This window comes from Chinchilla lanigera, unplaced genomic scaffold, assembly GCF_000276665.1.
Source record: "Chinchilla lanigera isolate Chin_1 unplaced genomic scaffold, ChiLan1.0 scaffold00060, whole genome shotgun sequence".
NCBI lineage: Eukaryota > Metazoa > Chordata > Mammalia > Rodentia > Chinchillidae > Chinchilla > Chinchilla lanigera.
Window position 1 is genome coordinate 1214615 of NW_004955461.1, and position 10909 is coordinate 1225523.

Genomic DNA, 10909 nt, shown 5'->3' on the forward strand with positions numbered 1-10909 from the left:
AACAGTGTAAAAAGAAAACTGCAGGGGAAAATAGTGTGCTGTTGATTCTTCTGGAGAAGCTTCTCATGCTGGCTTTCCTGACATGAACTCAGCTCTTCTCATCATCAGAGGAGCTTGGGTCCTTGCTGTTGCTGAGGATGGCTGTGGTTTTCTTCGGAGTAGCTCTGGTCTTTACTTTGAGTATTATTTACAGGATCCAGCGCAGATTCCTCAGCCTGCTGGCACAGATTCTCCATTCCGCTGGTGCAGACTTTCTAGCTTCCACCACTGACCTTTAGAGCTTCTGTAGGGAGCCTCTCTGACTGCTGCAAAGCTCAGGGGCATCTAAGGACACCCAAGGACATCACCTCACTCATCTAGTGCAGGCTCACAGTGGGATACATTTGTGTAACAATGACTTAGCACAGGTAAACACATATGTGCTGTTTATGGCATTATGTAAGAATACAAATACGTGATAACAGCCTGCATAAAAATTATACAATAATGATACAGGAGGCTCTTGCACTCTTGCTCTGGCTCTTGTGCTCTTGCACTTGTGTGCTATTGTACAATGGTCTTCTCCATGCTGCCTGCTGTTGTTGCTGATGTCTTACATACATTCATTCTTTCAAATTGGGTCCACACCCTTGAAAATCTCTCTTGGGCCCCCTCAGTGGGCCAATATCTTCCCAGTGCAGATCCTTGATACAGACTTGCATGAAACATTGTCAGCCCTAGGCCTCCAGCTGGACTCATGGGGGACATTGCCACAGACTCTAGTTCTTCAAATGGACTTGTGCGGAACATAGCCATAGGATCCAGCCCCTCAGCTGGCTTCTTCTGGTCTCTACTGTGTGGCCAGATCTCCCACACTGTTTTGTATTTGACTCTTTAGGTGAATGTTACAAAATAATCTTATAAATTTTGTGTCCTGTATTAAATCTTTTCCGTGGTAAATTCTGACTACAATGACTGCTTTTTCGTACCAGCATTTAGCTTATATTTTATAGATCAATGTCCCATTCTAGAAGTATTGTATTATTAAAAGCATCTAGCCTATTTTTTTATCCCTTTAGGAGAAACCGTTTTGCCTCTTGCCTAGATATTTGTAGAACAGGTTTTTTTTTTCCACACTTGAAATTCACATTTCTGCCAGGCATGACTCTTTGATTGATGTTGGGTTAGTGACCTCTTTCCATTTGCATATTAGCTCACAGATTTCTCTTCAGTATTGCATCACTGCTAGTTGCACTCGTGGACTTCTTCTCCAGGGGTGTAGCAATTATGCAAATAGTAGCAGGATATTCTCTCTTTCCTAATTTTGAGTGACCACTACTTTTCTTGTGTCCTCTGCATTTATTTCTTGAGTCCTCTGTTTGATTTCTCTGGTTTCTGTTCACAATCTTGATTTGATTTCTCACATTCATTTCTGCCTTCATCTGCCTTACATTATGGAGTTCTGATACTATAATTTTAAAATTTTCATATTTCACTTTAGTTTACTCAACTTTGCTTCCAATCTATTCTATTCTTTTATTTTGGTCTATTTTTTATTTGTGATATTTTGGTATTTAATATACATTTTTTTCTTTGTTCATTTTATTATTATGAATAATGCTTAAACATTCTTTTGAATAATGCTTAAACATTTTTTGGACATTCTTTTGGATTTTCAAGAGCATTCCTAATATTTTCTTAATACTCTTCACTCAGTCTTGGAGTAAGATGTCTCCTGGCTGGGCGTTTGCCAATAATATACGGAATATTTTCTTAAATGCTGCTGCCCATTTGTCTCATTATGGGTTCTCCTTTGTAATCAGTAACTGGAGGGAAAGTTGATAAGCAAGCCTCCCAGCCCATTTTCTGATTTTTATAGTATAACTAGGTAACTTGCGTCTATTTCATTGGACTGAGAACTTTTCTATTCCCACTGCATACACGATATATGTTAGCTAATCTTCAGCATTTTATTGAAATATATTCAAATGGATATAAAATGATTAAGAATCCAGCCCAAATTCCAGTCTTAATTTTGGGAGTGGTAAGCTTTTGCTTTGCTCACTTTCTTCATGAGTAGCCAGAGAATGGAGAGCCAAGGCCATATTAAGAGCTGATGGGATGCCAGATGCCGTTTGAAACTGGAAGCCACCCAGCAATTAGCATCTGTTCCATGCTTGGAATGTGGTCTATCACTTGAATGCAGATTAACATTTAGAATACAGCTCTTTCACAATGGAGGGAATAAACATACCATAAATTAGTTTATTTCCCCCAAAGCAGTCTACAATTTGAGTTATTTCAGTAAAAAATACAAAGCTAAGGTGTGGAACAAAATCATTACTCTCATTCCGCATCTGAGGGTGAGAAAAAAACAATAAAGAAAAATGAAACTCCACTCTGCCTCATACATGTAATTCATCCTTAAATAAGGATTTTAAAAAAGTGTGAGAAGATTCCACTTCCAAGAGGCCACCGTTTCCCAAAAAGTCCTCTGCCCACTCCAGTAGCTTTGCCCATGGTGGTGGCAGCCTGAGACACTCACGAAGGAGCAGATCCTGGAGCTACTGGTGCTGGAGAGTTCTCAGTGATACTGCCCCAAGAGATCCAGAGCAGGATGCAGGAACTGCCTCTGAGAGCAGCGAGGAAGCAGTGATACTTGTGAAGGATATGCGGAGAGCTTGGGAGACTGAAGCAGTAATTGTGTAGAAGTGTCGAGGATGTGGCAATGTACATCTCCCAGGAGGAATGAGAGCATCAAGATCCTAATAAAAAGCCCTCTCCAGGGACATAGTGAATGAGAGTTATGAGAATGTGGAGTCACTGGAGCTTCACATTCCCAGTCAAGAGGCTCTAAGTACCTGGGTAGAATGAGGAGGGAGGGTATGGGATCTCAGTGTCCAGAGCTGTAAGGAGGACATGATCCAGAATCCAAGCTCCAGGGAAAGAGAAATTTGAGAACCAAGACTGAAATATCCAGTCTGTTTCCCCTGACAACACTCACTTGCAAGTGCTACTCCCTGGCCAGAATGGGGGGCAGATGCCCTGGAGTCCTGAACAGGAATAACCTCATGACAGGGAAGAGAGGTATAGGAAACATCTAGAGGACAGAACAAGGTGGTTTCTAGTGGGAGCAACAAGTTGCAGAGAACTGCAGTCATCTGAGAAATTTCAGCTCCAAAACTCCATTTATTTCCCTTGTGTGGCAGAAATTTCTCTAACAACTCAAACCTAATTATGTATCAGAGAATACATGCAGCAGAAAGACTGTGCATGGGTATGGAGTGCGGTGAAGTCTTTAGAGTGCACCCACATTTTCTTTCACTACATGGAGCACACCTGAGAGAGGAGGCACATAAATGCCTAGATTGTGTCAAAATATCCATCTGACTCACCATCAATACACGCATACAGGTCAGGAGCCTACTAGTGTAATGTGTTGGGGAAAATCTTCTCTTGCATCTCCAGCCTCCATAGGCACCAGAGAACAAACATGGGAGAAAGTGCTCAGAGTGTGGGGAGATCTTTGTTCATTGCTCCAACTTTCTTTGGCACCCAAGTATCCATAATGCACAGATGACCTATAAGTGTGCTGAGTGTGGGAAAGTTTCCCTCAGAACTCTCACCTTGTCATTCATAAAAAGAGAGAGAGACAGAGACAGAGAGACACAGAGAGAGAGAGAGACAGAGAGAGAAAGAGAGAGAGAGAGAGAGAGAGAGAAAGGGCCTTGAGCGTTTCTCTGAGAATGAGGGGGCCATGAATGACTGTAGCTCTTCTCTTACAAACCATGGATCCCACAGAGCAGAGAAGAAATTCTTTGAATGTACAACTTGTAAGGAAAGCTTCCATCAGGGCATGCATCTCATCTGACATCAGAGCATGTATACAGGACAGAAGCAGCATAAATATACCCTTTGTGGGGAAAACTGCTGTCAGAGATGCAACTCAATCAAGCACCAGAGAATTCACATAGGAGAAAAGTCCTACACCTGTCACGAGGGCAGAGATAGTTTCTCTCACAGATTTAGTTGGAGTCATCACTTGAGAACCTCTAAACAGTGAGGAGAAAGCTTCTCTCAGAGTTCATGTCTTATGAGTCATCAGAGAACTCACACCACTTAGAAATGATGAGCTTTCTTTCTGCCCCAGATTGGTGGCCTATAAAGGGTTATCAAGACCTGACATTTTTTGCCTAGCTGGGCAAATTTCCCTGTGTTTTCCAAGAGGAAATGGGGACTCATTCTGAGGGAAATGCAGAGGCAGCAAAGCATTGACATTAAACTAGAGAGGGGTTCAATTTGCAGTAGTAAGGATGCAAATTTTTGAGGTGATTTCATTTAGTTCATTATGTCACAAGGTATACCACTTTCTTGATATATTTAACCAACATGTGGTTTGAGTGCTTTAATGTGTTGTGTTTCTCCCAACAAATTTGGGAATTCATGTAATCTTTTATTCTGTCCTCACCTGGTACATTTACTGGACATTTAGACTCCTAAGGCCCTTCAGTCCAAAGAAGAGAGGCCAAGTCTCCTGAGAAACCAGCCCGAAGGTCAACAAGACTAGTTGTGAGTTGTAGCTCTCTGGCTGGAATCCAGGGGGGTGGTACAGGCCAGCCATCATAGTGTTCCTCAGTGGGCTGGCAGGAGTTGATTGGCAAACCACATGATATGTGACCTCAGACAAAAGAAAAACAGAGACTTATGGGAAATTTAAGGGAGAACTTGCATATGAGTCAGAAATTGGCAGTTGAAATGGGTGTACGATCAGTTTACATTTTGGATATCTCTCTCTCTCTCGATATATATATATATATATATATCTGAGGCCTTGCTTTCAAGTGGATGTTCCATGAAAGATGGCCTCCCTTGGAAACACTGACAATATGGATCCTAGGGAAATTAGGGATTATGTCTGTCCCATTGAAAAGGTGTGAGTAGTAATAAATATTCTAAAGAAATGTAAAAAGTGTAGTGAGAGGATAATGTATTTGATGTGACAGAGCCATAAAATGAGAACTGGGAACTTCAATTCAAACCCAGATCTGGCTGAAATTGTAGGTCAAACGTATATTGCCATATATATCATCCACAATTCCAAGAAGTACTGAATGGATTTCTTTCAAATTTCTGGTGACCATATATATATATATATATCTGTGGCAAAGTTCTGTTTTGGGTCTTTATTTCTCTTGGAAATGCTTATTCTTGCTTGTTATAGTCGGTTTTTACTTGGGCCTGGCAGGTGTCCATGGGGAAAGGAAGGCTGGAGGTCAAACAGGTAAAACTGTCCATTGCACATGATCTTGACTGCTTTGGTGCTCAGCCCTTATCTTTGGATCAGGCATGCACTAATATCAGCAAATATTTGATATTCTTTTTGTAATGAACTGAAAAGTGGGTCAGAGGGGATGTCTTCTGCTATTGTGCATATTAACCTGTCAAGTTGTCTGCCACCATGTATTATACAGGCTCTACCCTGAAATTTAAAAAGGAAGGAGTTATTTGCACAACCATAATTCATGGTTGGTATTCTCATATAAATCTCCAACTATTCTGTCAAATCTCTTTATTCTATTGACCTTCCTTTTCATTGCAGAATACTTTAGCTTGATTTAATGCTACTTGTCCACTTTTGCTTTACTTGCCTGTACTTTTTAGGTATTTTTAAAAAATAACTTTCCACACTAATAATGCATATCCAGTGCTTTTTCTTTCCAGTTGTTCTAGAGTTTGAGATTTTACATTTAAGTCTTTAATACATTTTGAGTTCATTCTTATATGGTAAGAGTTAAAGATCTAACTTTATATTTCTACATGTAGGTATACAGTTTTTCCAGTGGGAGAAAATATTTGCAAACTGTATATCTTACAAGAGGTTAATAATAAAATGTAAGGAACTCATTAAAAAACAAACAAAGCAAAAAAAGGTCAATTTAAAAATGGGCAAAAGATGAGACAAGACAGGACAGGGAGTGAGTGCATGGGTGCATTTGTCAGGCAGACTGACTAAAACCCCAAGATCCAAGACAGCCAATCCCGGGCATGCAGAGTAATCAGCAATACGAGCAACGTGGTGGTATCTGAAGCAGCAGCAAGGGGCCAGCAGTTGGGCTGTGGAGAACTCCATCAACAGAAGACCAGTCCTGGCCCCTACATCCAGAGTATAAGATCAGCTCCATAACCAGCACAGTTGCCATGCTTGGCTGGAGTACACAGCATATTTCTGGTATGAGACATGGTCACTATTGAAAAACTATAAACACCAGAGATATTTTACTACTTTTATTCTCCTTGTTTGTCTGATTGGCTATCCTTTTCCTCTCTGGTTGGAAGTCATCTTGTTTTGTCATGTATTCTGTGGTTATTTTTGGAGTCTACTTTTTCCTTCATTGTTTCTTTAATTCCTTTCTTTTCATTCTCTTCTTCCTTTCTTGTTTCTTTTCACTGTTTAGGTTTCTTACCTATATTTTTGGTTCTCTTCTATTGATCCTCTTTCTCTCTTTCTTCAACTACTTTTTGAATTTAAACTTTCAAGTGAGTAAACATTGCCTCTTCTTCTTATTACTTGTTTACATTCTATTTCATTATTTCCCCCATGTGCTCCAGTTTCCCAAATCTTGGGTGATCATCTTTTGATCTCCAGCCTTGATTCTACTGTATTTGACCTCATTCATAACTTGATGCTGTCCCCTACACAACTTAACCCCCAACCCCCTCAAAAGTGTAAAATGTCTCTACTAAGCGGAAAATCCCTGCATACAAGTACACGATATATATCTGATTTTGTTATATAACTATAGAGTTTGCTGCTGTGGTTGGAGGTAGCAGGTTAATAGTTCCCATAGGTTATCAGTAGTTAAGTTGTACCTGACACTATTGTTATTATGAACTGTACTAACTTAGCCAGGCTGTCATGCATGTTATAATCAGTTTTTCTCACATGTATGATAACACTATGATTGTATAGGGTCATAGTGACCACTACAATCCAGTACCAAAAGATTAGGTGCTGATTCAAATAGTTTGTAAATAATTGGCACCCTTTATAAATTGGGAAGTTGTGTTCTTAGGGTAGCTACAAAGAAACACCTACTTGTAGAGGACACACCTAAAAACGCGACATCCCCTAGGGAAGCCTCAATACTAGTGATAAAGGTATCATAAGAAGTTGGCAAGCATCAACATAGAAAATAAAATAAAATAAAAAAGGAAAAGAGAAAATAAGAAACGGAGGCAAAATGCAACTCTAGACATCCAGCCCACCCAGGACAAGCCTGGAGCACAATGAGTTAGATTAAATTGGAAGTCAAACACTGGAAATTTCTGAAATGGTAGAAACAGAAGTGAAAAAATAAGTGGAAAAGGCTCTAGAGAAATTAATCTCTCAGGTACAGAAAGAAATGACGCTTAAAATTAAAGATAGAGAAGACACAGATAAAAGAATAAATGAGTCTGAAAAAGTGATGGAAACAAAAAAGGTCCAACATAATAAAGAAATGGAAACCATGAAACATCAAAATGGGCATCCAAAAATTAAAAGCCTCAAATGGTCACAACTAGAGACCATACTCATAAGCAAAATAAAACAAACATACATGTGCAAGCACCGCATTGTTTCTCTAGTGTAAAGCCTGAAAGAGTTAATTTAATCTAGGAGATATGATAGACATTGAGAATTGATAGGAAAGAACTCATAGGTAAAGGATAACTGGGATATGGGAAAAGAGAAGGGAAAGAAGGAGAAAGTTTGTATATATGTATATGCAGGATAGTTAACACGGGTGTTCTACTGTCCTGTATTTCCTTGCTGAAAGAAACTGTCAGTGAGGCATTGGTTGATTAGCTTTGTATGTCTATATGTGTTTTCATGAGAAACTACATTGAAGATATCAATATGTAATACAATAAGCATTGTTAATTCCCTACCACTCTGTAACTCTGTAATGTCTGTACTGATCCTATGTTATTTTGTAAAATGTTGTCGGTCTGTTAGTATTTTCCTCCTTTAATTTCTAAAATAAAAAAAACAAGCAAAAATTAAAAGCCTCTATTGAAAGCATATGCAACAGATTGAATGAAAAAGAGGATAAAATATCAAATTTTGAAGATAGAATTTCAGCCATTGATCATAAAAAAATACCTTAAAATAGCAAAAGACCATGAAATATCAATCCAACAGCTACAAGATGATGCAAAGAAGAATAACATAAGATTGACTGGAGTAAATTAAAATGCTGGAGACAGCATAAATGCCATAAAAACTCTTCACAGAAAGAATGGCAGAAAACTACCCAAGCATGAATAAAGAATTTCACATACAAATAAATGAAGCATATAGAACTTCCAATAGCCATAATAAAAGTAAAATTATACCAAGACATGTAATAATCAAGATTCCCCAAGAACAGAATATTAATAGCTGTTAAGAGACAAGAAACAAGTCATCTATACAGGAAAGCCCATAAGAATCATGGCAAATTCTCAACACAAACCCTCAAGTCAAGACTTTGAAGTATTTCAAATCCTGAAAGAAAACTTCCAATTCAGATTGATGTACCCTGCAAAACTATCTTTCATAATGGACAAATAAGCTACTTCCATGACAAAGAAAAATTGAAGAAATTCATAACCCCAAAAACAACCCTACAAAGAGTACAGAAAAATTTTCTAGACAGAGATAAAAATGACAACAATTGCAAAACAGCAACAGAAAGAAAACACCAGGCAGGGAAAATAATTAAACTAGGGGAGGAGGAGGGAGGAAGAGGGAAATAACAGCAGGAAAATACCATGACAAAGATAAGCCAATACATATTGATTATAACCAACAATGTAAGTGGTCTCAATTTACCAATCAAAAGAAACAGACTGGCAGAATGGATCAAGAAACAAGATCTAACAATATACTGTATACAAGAAACACACTTAACTCAAAAGGAAATTCAAAGACTGAAAATACAAGGATGGAAAACAATCTTCAATACAACAGGAACAGAGAAAAAAGCAGGAGTAGTTATCCTGTTTGCAGACAATGTGAACGTCAAATCAAGAATGATCAAAAGAGATAAAGAAAAGCACTACATACCTATTAGGGTAAAACTTCAAGAGGAAAAGGTAACAATCAAAAGAATGTATACACCAAGTACAGGAGCATCCCACTATATAAGACAATTAATAGACATGAAAAATCAAATAAGCAATAACGCAATTGCAGCAGGAGACCTTAATACACCATTGGCACAAAGAAATAGATCAACTAGACAAAGAATCATCAAATAAATATCAGAACTGAACCAAACCTGTGCACAAATGGACTTAGTACATGTTTTCAGAGTGTTCCACCCAACATCATCAGAATATACATTCTTCTCAAATGCACATAAGACATTGTCTAAATTAGACCATGTACTAGCCCACAGAACATGCTTAAGTAAATACAAAGGAGCTGAAATTATTCCATGCCTATTATCTGACCATAGTGCAACTGAACTGGAAATTAATGACAAAAGAAACTGCAAAAACTCCATGAACACATGGAAATTAAATAACACCATCCTGAATAACTAATGTGCCACATATGAAATTAAAGAAGAAATTAAATACCTACAACTAAATGAGAAGCCAGATACAGCATAAAGGAACTTATGGGACTCACTGAAAGTCATCTTAAGACAGAAAATCTTGCCTAGGAGTGCTCACATAGGAAAACAAAAGGAGCACAAATCAACAACCTAATGTTGTACCTCAAACTTCAACAAAGGAAGAGTAAGACAAGACCAAAGACCATATAAGGGAGGAAATTACTCAGCAGAATTACTCAGCAAAAATTAATGCAATTGAGACTAAGAAAACAATACAAAATATATCTGAATCCCAGAGTTGGATCTGTGAAAGAATAAATAAAATTGATAAACCCTTAGTCAACCTTATCAAAAAAGGAAAGAAAAGACTCAAATTCATGCACTGAGGAATGAAAAAGGTGACACCACTGTGGATCCTGGGGAAATTCAGAAGATCATCAATACCTACTTTGAAAATCTTTACTCCCATAGGATAGAAAACTCAGAAGAAATGGACAGACTCCTAGATACGTAGGAATTACCAAAGCTGAATCAAGAAGATATAAAAATCCTGAATAGTGCAATATCAGTTAATGAGATTGAAAATGTAATTACTTACCACAAAGAAAAGCCCACTGATTCTACCAGAAATTTAGAGAAGGATTAATGTTGGTACTCCTCAAGTTCTTTAATGAAATCAAAAGAGAAACAATACTCCCTAACTCGCTCCTGGAGGTAAGTATTACCTTGGTACCAAAACCAGAGAAAGACGCAACCAAAAAAGAGAATCATGGGCTAATCTTCTTAATGAATGTAGATTCAATAATCTTCAATAAGATACTAGCAAAGAGAATGCAGAAAATCCTCAAGAAGATTATACACCATGACCAGGTAGGATTGATCCAAGTAATGCAGGGATGGTTCAACATACGTAAATCAGTAAATGAAATACACCATCTCAATAGAGCCAAAGACAATAATAACATGATCATCTCAATAGATGCAGAAAAAACTTTTGACAAAGTACATCACTCATTCATGATTAAAACTCTACAGAAAATAGAATACATGGTCTTTACCTCAACCTGTTAAAAACAAACTAAGAAAACAACACCCAACATCACACTAAATGGAGAAAAACTGAAAGTTTTCACCCTAAGATCAGGAAAAAGACAAGGATGTCCACTATCATTACTCTATTCTATATAGTTCTGGAAATATTAGCCCCAGTAATTAGACCAGAGAGAAAAAAAAAGGGAATAAAGGATAGGAGAGGAAGAAGTGAAATTATCATTATTCTCAGATGACATGATACTCTACATACAAGACCCCCAAAACTCCATCAAAAATCTTCCCATATTTAATGG

General features: G+C 37.9%; 1 pseudogene; it reads left to right on the plus strand.

Annotated features, from left to right (window-relative positions):
* Positions 1–736: 736 nt before the first annotated feature.
* Positions 737–4042, plus strand: LOC102028388 (annotated as a pseudogene).
* Positions 4043–10909: the final 6867 nt, after the last annotated feature.